This window comes from Rhinopithecus bieti, unplaced genomic scaffold (assembly GCF_001698545.2).
Source record: "Rhinopithecus bieti isolate Rb0 unplaced genomic scaffold, ASM169854v2 scaffold_947, whole genome shotgun sequence".
NCBI lineage: Eukaryota > Metazoa > Chordata > Mammalia > Primates > Cercopithecidae > Rhinopithecus > Rhinopithecus bieti.
The window spans coordinates 2268028-2288545 of NW_016803664.1; the positions used below are offsets into that span (position 1 = coordinate 2268028).

Sequence of the window (20518 nt, forward strand, 5' to 3'; positions counted from 1 at the left end):
TGTTACAATATAAGGTTTCCGTTTGACACTGTCTGATATAGGACTTGAAAGTTTTAAACTTAGGTTGTTTCAAGTCAATTCTACAAACATTTATTGAGCACTTACATGTCTAGCACTGTGCTAGATCTTGGAGAGGCAAAGGTATTGTTTAGTATGACTCAGTCTAGCCCAGGCAATAATCTGTGAATATGTAACTATTATAGTGTGGTGTGTTATGGGAGCATGGAGGAAGATGAGAATTCTCTGCATCATTACCTAAAAATGTCGTGATTTTCAAGATGCTAAGATCAAGGATAGAACTAAAGTTCTGTCATTGAATATAATTTTCAAAAGTATCTAGGAGAAAGGCATTAGTTGAAGATATTTACATTTGAATGAAAAGCTACTTTATTCAAAGATAAAAGTTATCTTAAAATAAAAGATAATTCTCCATCTTAATTCCACAGTTGTTAATATTCACAACCGGGAAGAACTTAAGACTGTCTTTCTTTTCTCTTACCACTAATCTCTTTGGAGAAAATGGAATTGTAGTTGTATGGGAACCAAAATACAAAAAGAACTTCGAGGAAAGGAATGCTAGCTGTGAGGACCCTTGTGAGTAATGTGTTGTTTGATATTGGCAGATAATCAACAAATACTGGTATCATTTATTCTCAAAATCATTTTCTATGCCAGATATTAAAGAACCAGTACTTTGTAAAAGCTCAATACATATTTTGCTGGAAGGTAGGATGGGATATTAGGTTTCACTGCTTCCTTTCAATAGCAAATGCAGTTTTTTTTGTCATTCCTGCAGTTGTACTTTTAACAGGCATTTAAACACCAGAGCTGCAGATTTTATGTGAATTCAGTGTCTATCCTTAGAAGTCTCTTTAATAGGATGTGAAAACCCTTATAGAGATTGGGAAATAAAAACAACACAGCCCTAAGAATCTAAATCATACCAGATGGGACATGTTGAGAAGGGTAGTGTGTGTCTGATTTCCTAGGGTCCTTAACTCTTGGTAGGTGAGCCAACACTGAACACCACATGCTCAATGACTACTAAACATGTAGCTTCAGTGTTCTAGTGAGAGTAGTTAGTAGTCAGGTGGTGTAAAAGCTGGAGAAAATAATAGGTTTTCTTTAACAGTGATTTCCCATGAATCGTCTTTTTACACTTCAGATTATATTCTTAACCACATTCAGGGCAAGTTTTTTTTTTTTTTTTTTTTTTTTAATTATTACTTTAAGTTCTAGGGTACATGTGCCATAACGTGCAGATTTGTTACATATGTATATTGTGCCATGTTGTGTGCTGGCCACCCATTTCCAAACTCGGTCAGCACCCATCAATTCATCTTCATTTATATAATGTATAACTCCCGAATGCAATTCCTCCCCCTCCCGCCCCCATGTAATAGGCCCAGTGTGTGCATGTTCCCCTTCCCGAGTCCAAGTGATCTCATTGTTTCAGTTCCCACCTATGAGGGGAAACATGCGGTGTTTGGTTTTCTCTTCTTGTGATAGTTTGCTAAGAATGATGGTTTCCAGCTGCATCCCATGTCCTACAAAGGACGCAAACTCATCCTTTTTTATGGCTGCATAGTATTCCATGGGGTGATGTATATGTGCCACATTTTCTTAATCCAGTCTGTCACTGAATGGACATTTGGGTTGATTCCAAGTCTTTGCTATTGTGAATAGTGCCGCAATAAACATACGTGTGCATGTGTTCTTTGTAGGTAGGAATAATTATAATCCTTTGGTATATTACCCCAGTAGTTGGGATGGCTGGGTTCATATGGGTACATCTAGTTCTAGTCTTGAGGACTTGCATACTGTTTTCCATAATGGTTGAACTAGTTTACAATCCCCACCAACAGTGTAAAAGTGTTCCATTTCCCACATCCTACCATCAGAGTGAACAGGCAACATAGTAGAATGGGAGAAAAATTTTTGCAACTTCTTACTCATCTGGACAAAGGGCTAATATCCAGAATCTACAAAGGAACTCAAACAAATATTACAAGAAAAAAAACAACCCATCAACAAAGTGGGCAAAGGATATGAACAGACATTCTCGGAAAGAAGACATTCATACAGCCCAACAGACCATGGAAAAAACTGCTCATCATCACTGGGCCATCTGAGAAATGCAAACTCAAAAACCACAATGAGATACCAATCTTCCACCACCAGTTTAGAATGGCAATCATTAAAAAATCAGGAAACATCAGGGCAAGTTAATGTCCATATACAAAACTATGCAGATTGCTTGTCATAAGCAAAGATAATTCCCAAGCTGAACAGTAAATGATCAATCTGATTAAGCTAATGATCAACAAAGACCAACCCATACAATTTAACATTACTTTAGGATTTTTACAGCTTTAATGTAGTTCAGCCTGAGTTAATTTCTCTTCATCCTTTGTTTACTCTCTTAAAAGAAAATAAAGTACTCCTCAGTGCTTTCCCAAAATGAAAGTTTGACAGAATAGTATATCACAACTCTATACTTGGCCTCTCTCTAAACCAACTAAAGGAAATCATCACTTTTTCAATAAGTTCTGAACACAGTCTTCAAATCATGCTAAAGGAATCAAGATGAAATATGTCAGAGTCATATCAGAAAACTAGACAATTTAAACATCTATTATACTTGAATGGATTCATTCACAGTACATGTTGTTATTCTCTCCAGACCTCAGATATCCCGGCTGTAGATTAGAGATGATTGTACCTACCTCATGGATTGTGAGGATGAAAGATGATTTGAACGTGTTCCCCGGAAAGTGTGTGGAGGTTATTTAATCTACAGTGCAATAGTGTTGAGAAAGGGTCACTAGTGAGAGGTGTTTAGGTGGGTACTAATCTGTTAACCCACATTAATAGATTAATGCCATTATAAAAGGGCTTGCGGTTACACATTCAGTCTTGTGCTCTCTTGTTCTTCCATCTTTCACCATGGGATGACACCACAAAAAGTCTTTCACCTCATGTGTGTGTCTCAACCTTGGACTTCCCAGCCTCTGGAACTATAAGAAATAAATTTCCTTTCTCTATTAGGTATCCAGTCTGGGACATTTTAGGTAAACTGAATGGACTAAGAAAAGCTAGTATATCTAGTATGTTTAGCACAGGATCTAATTCTTAGTAAAGTGTCAGTAAATATTAACCATCATTGTTTTATATTTATTTTTAAAATGAAGTTTACGGGACAATTAATGCTTGGGGAAGTGTGGTATAATAGATGAGGCACTGGATTTGATCCACCAATCATGGATCAAATCCCAGCTTTCCTGCTGTGTGACTTTTGGTGAATTATTTAGTCTCTTCTTTCATGTCTTCTTCCATTAATAAGGCCTATGAATCACTCCCTACAGGCTCATTTGAAGATTAATGTATTTAAAAGTTCCAAGCATATTGCTTGGCATATTGTAAGAACTCAGTAAATGGTAGTTGAATCTGAAACTTCCATTTGCATATAATATTTCCATTATTATATGCAAACTTCCATTTGCATATATTTATTATTATATGTAGCAGTACCTACATTCTGCTGTCCTCTGGCAACTTTACTCTCCTTTTGTTTATTTTGTAGTTTTTGTAAATATTTTACGAATAATTTTGGCTACCAATAAGTTTTTTTGTGTATGTTTGCTCTTCTATTTCACTTCTTGGAAGACTGCCTGGGTGCTTGCTTGGATAAACTGATTAGGAATCCTTTTTCTTTTTTGGTGAAATAATGTACTGGATTTAGAATATGGTGCAGGAACCCAGGAGCTGATTTTTTGAAAAGATTAACAAGATAGACCACTAGCCAGACTAATAAAGAAGAAAAGAGAGAAGAATCAAATAGACACAATAAGAAATGATAAAGGGGATATCACCACAGATCCCACAGAAATAAAAACTACTATCAGAGAATACTGTAAGACTAAACCAGGAAGAAGTTAACTTCCCGAATAGACCAATAACAAGTTCTGAAATTGAGGCGGTAATTAATAGCCTACCAACCAAAAAAGCCCAGGACCAGACAAATTCACAGCTGAATTCTGCCAGAGGTACAAAGAGGAGCTGGTACCATTCCTTCTGGAACTATTCCAAACAATAGAAAAAGAGGGACTCCTCCCTAACTCATTTTATGAGGCCAGCATCATCCTGATACCAAAACCTGGCAGAGACACAACAAAAAGAGAAAATTTCAGGCCAATATCCCTGATGAACCATACAGCAGCACATCAAAAAGCTTATCCACCCCTGTCCTGCACAACCCCATCCCGCAGCCCCCCAGCCATGAGTTACACACAGTTCAACAAGGGCCTCTTGTATGGGCTGTCAGCCGAGGTAAAGAACTGGCTCCTGTCCAAATATGACCCCCAGAAGGAGGCAGAGCTCTGAAGCTGGATCAAGGGACTCACCAGACCTCTCCATCGACCCTGTCTCCCAGAAGAGCCTGAAGGACGGGATTATCTTATACACATGAACAAGCTGCATCATCAAGGCCATGGTCAACTATGGCATGAACCCCGTGGACATGTTCAAGGCCAACAACCTGTTTGAGAGTGGGAACATGAGGCACGTGCAGGTGTCTCTTTTTGCTCTAGCAGGGAAGGGGCCGTGGAGCGGGGTGGACATTGGCGTCAAGTACTCAGAGAAGCAGAAGCAGAACTTCAATGACGCCACCATGAAGGCCGCTCACTGCATCATCAGGCTGCAGCTGGGCACCAACAAATGGGCCTACCAGTCAGGCATGACCGTGTATGGCATAAGGAGGCATCTCTATGACCCCAAGAACCACATCCTGCCCCCCATGGACCCCTCGACCATTAGCCTCCAGATGGATACAAGTAAGTGTGCCAGCCAGGTGAGCATGACGGCTCATGGGACGCGATGGCACATCTATGATACCAAGCTGGGAACCGACAAGTGATAATTCCTCCAAGTCCCTTAGATGGGCTACACCCAGGGTGCCAACCAGAGTAGCCAGGTCTTTGGCCTGGGCCAGTATATATATGACCCCAAGTACTGCCCGCAAGGCACAGTGGCCAACAGGGCTCCCTTGGGTGCTGGCAACTGCCCGGAGAGGTCCCTGAATATCCCCCTTACTACCAGGAGGAGTCTAGCTACGCTAGTGAGGCTGCCAGCACTCTCTCCCCCCATTGTCCCCCTGTCTGGATTTTTTGGGTTTTTCTATGTTTTCATCTTTTTTTTTTCTTTCTTAACCTGTTCAATGCTGCCAGTCAACCAAGGGTCTCTGAGTGGCAAGATAGAATCAGGCAGCAGGGCTTTTCCCCCCCTTGCCTTGGTCCCTCGCAGGACTGAGCCACCAGGCTGTGGGGGAAGGGGTCAAGGCCATATCCCAATATGTGTAGGGTAAGGGTCCCTGCTGGCACGTCCAGGCTGTCAGCAGAGCTGTGCTGGGGAGAAGAGACATGGGCTTGGAGGGAACCAGTCCCCGAAGGTTTCCAGTTGCCTCACCTCTTCCCACTTTTGTCAGCTGATCAGTTTATTGTTTCTATAGCTGCAAAAGTTTCAGGAAGTATTAACAAAAGAAAAATACGTATTTTCCCCCAAGGAATGGGGTGAGGACAGTGGGGAGGGTGCTGGGAAATGAGTCCCCTGGGAAAGGGAACCTGGCTATGATACTAAATATTTCAGGCTCCCAAGTGGCTGGCTTTCCCTAGGACCCTCAGACCAACAGACCTCAGACCTGCCTCAGGGCCCAGTGGGAAAAGTGAGTTCCATACAAGGAAGTGGAATGCTGAGTTGTTGGGGCTAATCCCAAATCCCCACCCCACTGTAGCCTCAGTAGGTTTTATTTTTAGTTGTTGTGGCCCAGGCTGGAGTGCACTGGCATCATCTTGGTTCACTGCACCTCCACCTCCTGAGCTCAAGGGATTCTCCTGCCTCAGCCTCCCAAGTAGCTAGGATTACAGGCATATGCCACCATGCTCAGCTACTTTCGTATTTTTAGTAGAGATGAGATTTCACCATGTTGGCCAGGCTGGTCTCGAACTCCTGGCCTCAAGTAATCCACCCGCCTCGGCCTCCCTAAGTGCTGAGATTATAGGCGTGAGCCATTGTGCCCGGCCCCTTAGTAGGCACCAGCCCTTCTCCCCTTCTGGGCCTTGCCAGCTATATTGCTCCATCTCCCCTGGCCACATGCCCCGCCAAGTACTGCACAGGGACACCCCACCCAGGGGCCCTGCTCGATGAGATAATGTAAAATACGACTGTGGACCAAACACAAATAAAACCTCTGTCTGTAAGGACAAAAAAAATCTTATCCACCACAATCAAGTCGGCTTCATACCTGGGATGCAAACAGAACCAAACAGAACCAGTGACAAAAACCACATGATTATCTCAGCAGATACAGAAAAAGTCTTCAATAAAATTCTATACCTCTTCATGCTAAAAAAAACTCATTAAACTAGGTATCGATGGAATATATCTCAAAATAATAAGAGCCATTTATGACAAACCCACAGCCAATATACTGAATGGGCAGAAACGGGAAGCATTCCCTTTGAAAACCAGCCCAAGGATGCGCTCCCTCACCACTCCTATTCAGTGTAGTATTGGAAGTTCTGGCCAGGGTAGTCAGGCGAGAGAAGGAAATAAAGGGTGTTCAGATAGAGAGGAAGTCAAATTGTCTCTGTTTGCAGATGACATGATTGTGTTTTTAGAAGACCCCATCATCTCATCCCAAAATCTCCTTAAGCTGATAACTTCAGCAAAGTTGTAGGACACAAAATCAATGTGCAAAAATTACAAGCATTCCTATACACCAACACTAGACAGCCAACTCATGAGTGAACTCCCATTCACAATGGCTACAAAGAGAATAAAATAGGAGTAAAACTTACAAGCGATTCAAAGGACCTCTTCAAGAACTACAAACCACTGTTCAATGAAATGAGAGGACACAATAAATGGAAAAACATTCCATGCTCATGGTTAGGAAGAATCAATATCACAAAAATGGCCATACTGCCCAAAGTAATTTATAAATTCACTGCTATCCCTATCAAGCTACCATTGACTTTCTTCACGGAATTAGCACAAACTACTTTAAATTTCATAAGGAACCAAAAAAGACCCTGTATAACCAAGACAATCCTAAGAAAAAAGAACAAAGCTGGAGGCATCATGCTACCTGACTTCAAACTTTTCTGTAAGATTACATACAGTAACTAAAACAGCATGGTACTGGTACCAACACAGACACATAGACCAATAGAACAGAATAGAGACCTCAGAAATAACGTCACACATCTACAACCATCTGATCTTTGACAAACCTGACAAAAACAAGAAATGGGGAAACAATTCCCTATTTAATAAATGCTGTTAGGAAAACTGGCTAGCCATATGCAGAAAACAGTAACTGGACCTGTTCCTTACACCTTATACAAAAATCGACTCAAGATGGATTAAAGTCTTAAATGTAAGATCTAAAACTATAAAAATCCTAGAAGAAAACCTAGGCAATACCATTCAGAACAGAGGCATGGGCAAACACTGAATGACTAAAACACCAAAAGCAATGGCAACAAAAGCCAAAATTGACAAATGGGATCTAATTAAACTAAAGAGCTTGTGCACAGCAAAAGAAACTATCATCAGAGTGAACAGGCAACCTACAGAATGTGAGAACATTTTTTGCAATCTATCCATCTGACAGAGGGCTAATGTCCAGAATCTACAAGGAATTTAAACAAGTTTACAAGAAAAAAAAAAACCATCACGAAGTGGGCAGAGGATATGAACAGACAATTCTCAAAAGAAGACATTTATGTGGCCAACAGACACATGAAAAAATGCTTATCATCACTGGTCACTAAAGAAATGCAAATCAAAAGCACAATGAGATACCACCTCATGCCAGTTAGAATGGCAATCATTAAAAAGTCAGGAAACAACAGATGCTGGAGAGGATTTAGAGAAATAAGAATGCTTTTACACTGTTGATGGGAGTGTAAATTAGTTCAACCACTGTGGAANAGCAAAAGAAACTATCATCAGAGTGAACAGGCAACCTACAGAATGTGAGAACATTTTTTGCAATCTATCCATCTGACAGAGGGCTAATGTCCAGAATCTACAAGGAATTTAAACAAGTTTACAAGAAAAAAAAAAACCATCACGAAGTGGGCAGAGGATATGAACAGACAATTCTCAAAAGAAGACATTTATGTGGCCAACAGACACATGAAAAAATGCTTATCATCACTGGTCACTAAAGAAATGCAAATCAAAAGCACAATGAGATACCACCTCATGCCAGTTAGAATGGCAATCATTAAAAGTCAGGAAACAACAGATGCTGGAGAGGATTTAGAGAAATAAGAATGCTTTTACACTGTTGATGGGAGTGTAAATTAGTTCAACCACTGTGGAAGACAGTGTGGCGACTCCTCAAGGATCTAGAACTAGAAATACCATTTGACCCAGCAATTGCATTACTGGGTATATACCCATAGGATTATAAGGCATTAAACTGTAAAGACACATGCACTCGTATGTTTATTACAGCACTATTCACAATAGCAAAGACCTGGAACCAACCCAGATGCCCATCAGTGATAGACTGGATAAAGAAATGTGGCACATATACACCATGGAATACCATGCAGCCATAAAGGATGAGTTCCTGTCCTTTGCAGGGACCCGGGTGAAGCTGAAGCTGGAAACGATCATTCTCAGCAAACTAACACAGGAACCGAAAACCAAACACCGTATGTTCTCACTCATAAGTGGGAATTGAACAATAAGAACACATGGACACAGGAAGGGGAACATCACACAGTGGGGCCTGTCAGGGGTTGGGGGGCTAGGGGAGGGATAACATTAGGAGAAATACCTAATGTAGATGTGGCAGGTTGATGGGTACAGCAAACCACAATGGCATATGTATACCTATGTAAAAAACCTGCACATTCTGCACATGTATCCTAGAATTTAAAGTATAATTTTAAAAAAGAATACAGTGCTAGAAGAAGATGCCTGGTACCTATTAAGGAACTCACTTACGATTTCTTGCTGTGGCCTAGAGTAGTGGCTACTCCTTCAAACTGAGTTTGCCAGAATGGAATTCTGGTGTAGGGAGAAATTTCTTTGCAGAAAAATATTATGTAGTTTCCTTTGTTTTTCAGTAGTTGTGTAAAGACCACCTCACCTACAGTGGTGAGGTTGGAGGTGCTTATTAAAACAGATTTCTGGACTCCACTCAAGATTTTCTGAAGTTAGAATTTTGGAAATAGGTCCAGGAATTCCCATTTTACTAAGTTTACCCAGTGATTCTTACATTCATTGACATTTAAGAATCACTAGTTTACACATAATTTGAATAGTTGGGTCATACTCCAGAAGATGTTTCCAGGCCCATTTGAGAAAAAAACCACAGTTCTGAGTTTGTTAACCTGTGCTAGAATAAAGCACTGGCATAAACTGAAAGATACCACTCATATTGTTTGCTATGTCTATAGTTGGTCAAGAGAGAGATAATTGATGGAATCCACCTTAAGGAAAAAAAATGAATTCACAGTCAGCTTAGCAAAGCAAGGACATGGTCCAGTGTATTCCCTGTAACCATAAATTAACCAAGAAACAAAAAACTGCCAGTATTAAAAGTTTGCAGACATTTCTAAAAGCTCACACATACTATAAAACTATACAGAACTGGCAATATAGTAAACATCTGACTTAAGACGGGTACATATGGGCATGTGAGCAAAGTTCTACTTTGATTCTATTTCTCAGAAAGAAGCTCTGGCTCATACAGTGCAGCTGCAAAGTAAAAAGACATATCTATAGGCCACACTGCTTAAACAAGTAATACCATTGCTACTCCTCTGCCACTTTAATCTGTTTGTAGTTACAGTTTCCCCTCACTCCTGTGGCTCTTATAGTGGAGCAGCCCTTGGACCCACAGAGCCACTAACAAACTGTTTAGCTGTAAAAGAGAGATGACTTTGAGAATCTTAGAACTGAGATTTCTCTTTCATTCCATAAGTATTTTTATTTTCCCACTGTGTACCAAGCATTGGTGTGTATAAAGATGCCCTTAAGTCACTCCATGTTTTACCAGTGAAGCCATCGAGGCTCACCTAGCATACAGCAAATAGGGCTGATTGTTGGTAAAATCACCTGAGTTTTTCTCTATTCCTTCTCCTCTTCTGTGCTCCAGCCCTGGTCCCTGATTTTGTAGGTTTAGCACAGCTAAACACCTCCAGTGCCCCCAGGACCCTTATGTTCCCCCTGCATAAGTTGTTCAGGGGAGCCTGGGGAATCAGCTAAGGAATTCATAGGAAATTTTATCTTCCATACTTGGCTGATGAGATTTTCTTCTTAAGCAATTTTTGGTGATTTGGCTGTTACCTGCTTAAAGTGATATTCCTTAGGGAAGGCCCATGGTTAATTTCAGTTATAACTATTGTAAGTGTTGGTTTCTAAACATGGAAAGTAACCACCATTTCCAAGCTAATTGATTCAATTATTTGTTTACCAGTATGGAAGTAATGAAATGGGTGAATCAACACACTATGTCAAGAGATTTCCCTAAAATAGCTTGCTTTAAATTAACAACCTCTCTTTTGAGCACTAGACTTCTAACTGTAGTGTGGACATCTCTACCTGGGTATCCATCATATACCCAAATCCAACCTTCTTAGGGTAACAGATTGATTCATGACCTGACCCCTACCTTTCTCATCACCTTCATTTCCTACACCTGCCCATTGTATCCTTGCCTTACTAAACTGCTTGTGAAACCCCAAAGGAGACATGCCTTTCACAGTTCTGTGACTTGACACATGCCATTTCTTCTACCTGAAATGAACTTTTTTCCCTTATCTAGCCAGGGAAGCCTTAGCTCAATATTTTTTTTTTTCTAACTTCTATGCATATAAATAAGAACTGATCAACTTTATAGTGACTATGATGCTTTATTCTTTGGATTTGTAATCTCAAATATCACCTCCTTTTCACTCCAGTCATCAGACTTTATTTTATTGGCCACTGATCTGTTTTTCACCACCTTTTCCTTGGAAGTTTCTTTTAATTCACTATTTTCGCCTGTTGGACTCTATTTCAAAATATAATAAATTTATTTCTAATGAATTTTACTTTGATTATAGCCATTATATCATGTGTTAAGTCATCAGGTAGATTGAATGTAATTTTCCTGCCAGTAGTCCGCAAAGGACAACAAAGAGATATATGGCATAATTTCTGTAATGAATTAACATTTTTGCTTAATGTACCTTTATTAACAGCTTTATTGAGGTGTAATTGATATACAGTAGATTTCACATATTTAAAGTGCAAAGTTTGATATGTCTTGGCATGTGTATCCATCTACCTGTGAAACCATCAGTAGAGTTCATGGTGAATATGTCCCTCACCCTCACGTTTCCTAGTGCCCCTTTGTAATCTCTCTCTCCACCCCCACCCCCACATTCCCAGGCTTTCTGGCACTATAGATTATTTGCATTTTCTAGAATTTTATATAAATGGCAACATATAGTATATACTCTTTTGGCCATTTTTACTCAGCACAGTTACTGAGATCTATGTTGTTGTATCAGTTCATTCCTTTTTATTGCCAAGTAGTATTCCATTTATGGGTATACAGTTTAAGTATTCTGAATTCAAAAAATCTGAAATCTGGAATGCTCCAAAACCTGAAACTTTTTGAGCAACAATATCATGCTCAAAGGAAATGCTCATTGAAGCATTTCCTTTTTTTGGATTTTGGATTTCCAGATCAGGGATGCTCAACTGGTAAGTGTAATGCAGATATTCCAAAATCTGAAAAAATCCCAAATTCAAAACGCTTCTTGTTCCACACATTTTGATAAGGGATATTCAACCTGTATCAGGTTTAATATCCATTCAGCCATTGATGAACATTTGGATTGTTCTCAGTTTTGGGACTACTACAAATTAAAGCTTCTATGAACACTCATGTGCAAATATTTGTATGGACATGTATGTCCTTTTCTCTTAGGTAAATACCTAAGAATGGAATGGCTGGATTGTGTGGTAGGGCAGGAAACTGCCAAATTGTCTTCCATGTCGGTTGTACCATCTTACATTCCTACCAGCAACGTGTAAGACTTTGAATTCCTTCACCTGCTCACCAACATTTGATGTGGTTAGTCTTTTACATTTCAGCCATTCAAGTAGGTATATAGTGTTGTCTCAATGTGGTTTTAATTTCCAATTCTCTACCATTGACTGTCCTTTCATTTGCGTATTTGCCACAGTGTATCTTCTCTGGTGAAGTATCTTTAAATCTTGGCACATTTTGGAGACGAGGGTTGGTTGTTTTTCGTATTGTTGAAGTAATGAACATTGTTTGTATATTCTGGATAAAAGTCATTTGTGCTTTGCAAATATTTTCTCCCAGTCAGTGTCTCTTAAAGAGAAGTTTTTAATTTTGATGATGTCCAGTTTATTAATATTTTGTTTTATGGATCAGGCTTTTGGTACTGTGTCTAAGAAATCTTTGCCTAACATAAGATCACAAAGACTGTCTCGTATGCTTTTTTCTAGAAATTTTATAGTTTTATGTTTTACATTTGGGCCTATGATCTACTTTAACTTTTGAGTATGTTAAGAGGTAAGGATCCAAGTGCTAGACAGATGGATAGATAATGACAATAGTTCCTGCACCATTTCTTGAAAAGACTGCCCTGGATCCATTGAATTGCCTTTGTGATGTCTGCCTTTTTCAAGCATAAGTTTTCCATATTTATATGGGTCTTATTTCTCTTTTTTTTTTTTTTTTTTTTTTTGAGACGGAGTCTCGCTCTGTCACCGAGGCTGTAGTACAGTGGTGCCATCTCAGCTCGCTACAATCTCCGCCTCCCGGGTTCATGCCGTTCTCCTGCCTCAGCCTCCTGAGTAGCTGGGACTACAGGCACCCGCCACCTCGCCTGGCTAATTTTTTGTATTTTTAGTAGAGACGGGGTTCCACCGTGTTAGCCAGGATGGTCTCGATCTCCTGACCTCGTGATCTGCCCGCTGTGGCCTCCCAAAGTGCTGGGATTACAGGCATGAGCCACCACGCCTGGCCCTATGTGGGTCTATTTCTATACTCTGTTCTTTTCAGTAATCTGTGTAACTGTTACATCACAAGTACCACATTATTTTGACTATTGTAGCTTTATAACAACAGGAATTTTTTTTATCTTCACAAATAAAACATTAACAACTACATATGCAATCTTCCAATACTGAGATACTCAATAGGGAACTGAGAGAGAGAAGGGAGAATTTGGGAAAGAGAATAGGGTGGAAGGTGGCTCTTTGAATTGTTTTGCTTTTAGGAATACTTAAAATATTAAGTAGCCTATTGCAGTGTGAATAGAGCAAGTTTCAGCTACATTTTCTGACAGAATCTACATTTGATTCTTCTCTCTCTCTAGAGAGGCTTACATTCATTTGGAGGGGAACTGATCCTGTGACGTCTAGGTTATCTCTTAGTTTCTTCTCTGGAATGGCATTATTGGCAGACACTAGAGGACTTAAGGGAGAACAGCATTGTTCTAGAATATAAAAGCCAACTTGTAATTTCCATATTAGTTGTGGATGGAGAATTTTCACAGGCAAATCAAATGATCACATAATCCCCAAACCCCTTTTCAGCTGTAGTTATTTACTTCTTTATCCATTTATTCTTTTCTAACTTTGCAGGATACTTGAGAAGTTATGTAGATTCTTCCAGAGTGAACATGTCCGTTAAATATGGATTTGAACATGGCTTCTGCTGTGATCACCTTAGGGAGATGGGACCTATTGGTACATTACAAAGTATATGGAACAGTTAACAACAAGAATCTTATTTGAGGTAGCTGCTTTCCACTTTACTAAAGCAAAAGGCCTATAGAAAGCCAACAACTTTACTCAGATTAAAGATGGGATTGATTTCTCCTTATGCAGCTAAATACATAAGCAATGCATGTAAATATTTAATAAATATAGAAGAGCTCTTATAAACACAAGTCAATAAACAACCTCAATAAAGTGCGGGAAACAGTATGCATTTTGGTTGGGATAGTGTTTTCTTTACTCAGTGAGGTTAACAAACAATGATCTCATCATTAGTCAACAAGATAGTAGAGAGACCATCAAAGCAAACTACAGGAGAGTCCGGATTGATTCGTGCCAAACAAATGTTTGTAGCTAACAGCTGTATTATCACTCATTCTAATTTACGCAGCTGGGGTTCTCCTTTCATTTCCTAAGTGAGATAAATGTCATGTTGCATGATACAAGCACCATCTCTACTGCTTGAGTCATGAATCAGCTCAGCTCCCTCCTAGTTAGCTTCGCCCCTCATTGTAGGTTGGGGGAAGTGGCTTGCTACAGTTATAGCTATAAATAGCTAATAAGCTTTTTTCTAAGGTTGTGTGAGTCCATTTGTGAATCATTTGCTATTTTATTAAAAAATATCGGTTTGATTGAATGTCATAAAGGTATTGAAAAAACCAGTTTCATGTGAAAAAACGTTTGGTTTTGTAGGTTTAAAACTATTAGCATAAAACTACTCTTTTTTAAAAATTCTTAAAACTTGAAGACTGGAGAATAAAAAAAAGTATGGTATAGTCTCTGCCTGCTGGATGAGATTCCATGATTTATTCTCTAAGTCAAAGATTCTGCAGTTAGCTTTCTCCTCAATACTCAGGCTGAGTTTGAACAGGTCCTAAGGTGTTGATCCCTTTAGCTCACCTAGTTAATGGGACATAGAGTACTCTTGACTACTCCATGCTTTTTCCTATCAGAGCAGACCAAGACAATCAAAACCTTGATTTTTAAAGCTTATCTAAAATAGAAATGGCAGAGTATTATGTAAAAAAGGATGGCTAAATGTACAGGGTAGTTGATCCTAGAACATGTTAGTGGTAAGTGATGCGTTTAACTGTCAAAATGCTGTTCACAGCAAAGGGGACCCAATCCCCAAGAGGAGGTCTGGAAAAGAGGAGAGAAAAGAACCTGAGGTTTGATGTGCACATTCTGAGACCAGTCCTGGCTCTGCCACTCAGTGGGTGCCTGTATGCAAGTCATTACTTGATCTCTGTGAGTCTTTTTTCCAATTATAAAGTAGGATAATAATTCCTGCCTCCCAGGATTGTCATGAAGATTAAATAAAATGTTTGTGAAAACAAGTCAACAGAATAGGTGCTCAATCAACAATAACATTAGCTGGACACAATGGCTCACGCCCATAATTCTAGCGCTTTGGGAGATCAAGACCAGAAGATTGTGTGAGTCCAGGAGTTCAAGATCATCCTGGGCAAGATGGCAAGCCCTGGTCTTTGCAAAACTAAAAATAAATAAAAGAAAGTAGCCTGGCTTGGTAGTGTGCACCTGTAGTTCCAGCTATTCGAGAGGCTGAAAGGCAGGATTACTTGAGCCCAGGAGTCCAAGGATGCAGTGAGCCGTGATCACACCACTGCTCTCAAGCAATTTTTATATTCAGGCTTATTGACTTAACGCATTATTTAAGGTTCGTCTGGGTCCTGGTGGCCCACGCCTGTAATCCCAGTGCTTTCAAGGCCTAGGCAGGAGGACCCCTTGAGGCCAAAAGTTTGAGACCAGCCTGGTCAACATAGTGAGACCCTGTCTGTACCAAAATAAAATTTTTTTAATTAGCCAGGCATGATGGCAAGTGCCTGTGCTCCCAGCTACTCAGGCTGAGTTGGGAGGATTGCTTAAACTCAGAATTTCAAGGATGCAGTGAGCCATCATCATACTACTACAGTTCAGCCTTGGCAGGAGAGTGAGACCCTGTCTTAAAAGAAAGTCTTGTGTGTGTACATACACATATTTTTTTAAAAGTCAGTCATTGTAGTGGGGGAGACAGCCATTAAGCACAATGTGAGAGTTATGTACATAGCACTGTGAGATCAGAGAAGGAACACCAAACCCTGCAGGGAAGGTAGGGGAGGAAAGCCACCTTCTCAGAGGAGGTGAAAGTCGTATCTCTGTAAAAATGAGTTTATCATCAAGTAAGCAAGGTGTGAAAAGGCTTTGCAGGTAGATGGAGCAGCTTATACAAAGGCACACAGGCATGTTCCAGGAAGGGCAAGTGGTTTCGTGTGGTTAGAGTCGTGGGCGTGTGGTGGTGGGAATGGTGGGAAAGAAGGCTGGAAACATAGTGGTTATATTGGCCTTCATAATCTGAATTCCACAGATAAAGGTTTAAACTGCTGTTACCACATAAAGGAACTGCTTCAGTGCCTTGGGTTTGTTTGTTTCTGGTGGAAATCTGGACAGATTAATTTGGCCTGTTATTTCTGGGTACTTCAAATACCCAATCCCCATATTTTTGGCATTTCTATTCCCAACACAGTTGGAACCAGGAAGCATAGCAATGAAAATTAAGAAAGGAGAACAGGGAAGAAGCAGAGAGTAGATCTATTTGGGATTTATGAAAAGATATTACAAAAAGCAGGCATCTTTGACTAGTTTACTGGGATCTCTAGTAGAGATTTATTTTCTATTTTAAAAGGTATTATATCTCTGAGAAGATATCTACCCTGATATGTGTAATAAAATAGCTCTGACAAGGAACTCACCCTAATATGAGTAATTAATAAAAAGAAACATTTTACCCAACTTTCAAAACTGTTCAGGGAGCAACTGCCCTGAATAAAGAGGGCATGAAAAGCCTTTTGTGTTCCTTTTTGTCCTGTATAACAAATTATTTTTCTTGCAAAGTCCCAAATTGCTTTCCCCTACATTGCCGCATTGCTGTGAACATGATTCCAGTACACTGTGGCTCTTCCAGGGATACTCCTGGTATCAATCTTGAGGCCTATTCAAACGAGGATGGGAGTCAGAGTTGAACTGTGCCAACATTCCTGCTGAGAATTAGCCCAGTTTCATTATGTGTGGAGAAGCCCCCAGTTCACTGCCCTTACAGGTTTGGGGTACCCGGAGCTGAGAGGCTCTGCAGGGAGTACAAAGTTAAGAACCTGCGTGATAGGAACACTATCACTTACTCTTTCATAATGAGCTCTGTGCAGGGAAACTAAAAAAATGAGGTTTTTCTGTCATTCAGTGCAGCTGTGGTGTTCTACTTGTAGCAAGCTACTTCTGCTTCACAAGGCAAGAAAAACACAAGAATTGTGGACAGACTCTCAGAATGAGCAGAGTCCCTAGGAGTCCTATCTGTCTTTTTTAACTCCTTCAATTAACTGGAGTACTAAGGGAGAGATTTGTTACTTGGCCTGTGCCTTCATTCTACAGATGAAGAAACTGAGACCCAGGAGGAGGTGAAGTGGCTTTCCCAAATTGAAGATTCATTAGAAGCTAGAGTTTGTAGTACCAGGTCTTCTGACTCCTGTGGGTCAATTGGGGCAGGAGGTATAAGACTCAATGTGGGCTTATAAATATATAAGCCTAAATATGGTTATAATTAGCCAGGTTGTCAGCAATGGGGCAGAAGGTATCACACGAGTGCATTGTAAAATCTTTTCTGCTTGGAAGAAAAGATGACAGCGAACTAAAACTTTGATCTCTGTGCCTTTATGTGCGTTTATCCTATTTAATCCATATTACATCATATACAGGATTTGATTTCTCAAACTGTATGTTTACCTGTTTTATTTTACAAATTGCCAATTTCATCAGAATAGGACTTGGTATCATCAGGTACATCTCTATCAACTTGCCTTTTAACCACTTGGAAGACCTGTGCACCCTTGCAGCCTCCTTTATCTTGCCATGCACTCCCACCTTCTGGTCATGTCGGGAGGGGCAGTATCCCTCAGGAACCAAAGTGAAACTTTTTCATTTTAGAAGACTGGTCAATCCTAGGCTTTTGTTTTAAGTGTAATTTGTTCTTTCTTAGACTTTCGAATGCCACAGACTTTGACTTAGGAAACCTTTGAGTTATAACAAAGTACTGAGGAACTATAACTTAATCTGTTCCGATCTAATATTAAATGAGACCCAGATTTTTTCCCTAGTGAACTGCAAAGCCACATTTATTGAACACCTACTAGGTTTACATGGGAGTCCTTTTAGCTCTGCATTCCTTATTGGTAAGGCACTATGCCCAAGAGTGCACCTGGCACATAGGAGAACTATGAATATGTGTTGAATGAGGGGCATTGGTGAAAGCCAGGGTTGTTCAGGAGTGTCCTGTCCTGTCCTGAGGCCACTCCAGATGGAAGTGGTTCTCCCATAGGCTAACACATCCCATTCTGTCTTGAACTGCAACTCGACTTTCTTTCAAAGATGAAGGGGAAAGGTATTATTCATCTGAGTTTTGCCTTGTGGTGTTTAGCACAAATTTGATTTCTAAGGAAAGGCTGGTAAAGCATTGATGCAGGGAAAATTATTCTTAGGTATTCTTCTCTGATGATCATAGACTGAGTGGAACTTTTACTTTTATATAGGTACTGTAGCCATGAATATAATCACTGGCCGACATTTCTAGTGGCAAAAAAATAACCTCTAGAATGGTCTGATGAGTATCAGGGAGTAGGGCTAACAGAAATGTAATGCCAGCTGAGCCAGCAGTGTCTGTCAACCCCACATATTTATTCGGTATCTTACTATGTGTAAAACTCATGATTTTTCCTTGCTTTTGCTTGTGTCTTGAATGTAAACCTGAAGGCAGAATCTGTGTTCTGTTTTGTAACTGATGATATATGAACATTATTTGTGTCTTCAAGAGGTGATATGCCTGCCTACTTTGAAATCAGCTTGGAGTACAGGGATAAGATTTTGATGGTATGTGGCACACATTAGTGCTCAGTAAATGTAGAAAAGAGAACAGAAAAATGACAGAATGCTGGGAGGAAGGAAGGGAAGGAGAGGGAGTAATCCAAGCCTGGTCCCTGGTATCAGCCTGCAGATAGTCCAACAGGTTCTGTCATGAACCAGCTGGGGAGCCTGGTGACATTCATTAACTTCTAACTCAAGTTTGCTCACCTCTAAAATGAGATAAAACCTGTTTTGTAGGGTTTTTGAGAGGCTTAAGTGATGTAATGCTTGTAAATATCTAACATAGACTACTGAATAAATATTAGTTTAATTTAATGAATAATATGTTTGTGAATTCCAGTAATTGTCTTGCTGAGAAAGCAGTTACCTCTTTATCTTCCTGGACTTTAAAATGAGTCCACATCAGTTAATTTGGATTCCCCAGAGCGGAGCGAGCAAGCACACTAACATTCTCAGAAGAGCAGACAGTCACAGACGACAGCATCCTCAGGGAACACCCCTCCCTGAGTGCTGGCATTAAGTCAGAGGATTGCTGTTTCCCCAACTGCCCTTCACTGTGAGTTCCCCCTCTTACCAGTCATAATTTTCACCATTCCCAGAACAGAGGGCCAGATTCTCCTTCCCTTTGTGTCTGCCTATTTTCTTCTCAGAGGAACATGTCTGTGTGAGAACGGGGCCTTTACTGAGCCCAGGTCTTCCTGAGGCCTTTGCCTGGAAGTGGAAGAGACACAAACTGACAAGCGAAAGGCAGTCTGGCAGGTTGGCCACAGCTCACCCATCAAACTTCAGGGCCAGGTGTTAGCATTTTCCAATACCTTGATGAGTAATGTTTTCAGCAAACCAAGAAACTCTAGTTCTGCCTCTTTCAGAGACATCACTTTTCCCCCCGTAAGGTTGGCTTTTCTCAGGATGGGGATACATTTTCAAAATCTTTTTTACAAGGAGACAGAGTTACAGGTAATGAGTGACATTGGAGACTGAGGAAAAGTTGGAGTTTCCCCACTGTTTTTCTGAAGGAGTTAATAGCATAGGCAGTTTGGGAGATCTAGAGGGAGACCTGTTTTGGAAGGTCCAGCCATCTCCTTAACATCACCCCCATTTCTCTCCATTGAACATGGAAGAAAAGGGGAGGCCCTCACTTCTCACACTTGCTCATGGTTAGCATGTCTGCACACTCACTATGTGCCAGGCTGGGTTCTAAGTGCCATATATGGTACACCACTTAATCCTTAAAATAGAATTCTAAAGTACATAGTATTTTTATCCCCCCTACAGAGGAGGATCCAAGGCTCAGAGATAGTAAATAAATTTCCTAGGCTGAAACAGTTATTAAGTGATAGAACTGGTTAAAAAAAAAAAAAAAGAATCCGGGCAGCCTGGTTCCAGAGCCTTTTCTCCTACCCAGGATTATCTGCTGTCTGCAAAGTCGTTAGTCCCACTGGAGGATCTCAACAAAGGACTGAAGGAATTGAAAGTAAATGTAGCGTTTCTCTTCCCCAGGCTTTTAAAATATTTAATTTTCAGGAAAATTTCAGGAACAAGTAGCATTTCTTCATCTCAACAAGACCAAATTGCCTCTATGGGCTATATGGTGGCTCTGCTCTCCTTTTTCCGTAAAGTGGCGTATGCTGTCCAGTAGAGTCGCACCCCGTTGCAGGTTAGATTCCCAGGGAGCATTCACAGAGTTGTACTTTAGCTTGCAGGATTTGACTAGGGATCCCTGCTGAAGGGGAGTGGCCATGGGGAAGTGAAACTGCAATACAGGTCTGACGCAGCCTCTGCCAGT

The 20518-nt window shown here is 40.3% G+C and overlaps 1 protein-coding gene and 1 pseudogene across 2 annotated transcripts in view; both read left to right on the top strand.

The window, feature by feature from the left end:
- ALDH1A2 (aldehyde dehydrogenase 1 family member A2) overlaps positions 1–20518 on the top strand; it is a 121134-nt gene that overhangs the window by 87545 nt on the left and 13071 nt on the right. The gene's annotated exons all lie outside the window — the stretch shown is intronic.
- Positions 4279–10287, top strand: LOC108544581 (calponin-2 pseudogene; annotated as a pseudogene).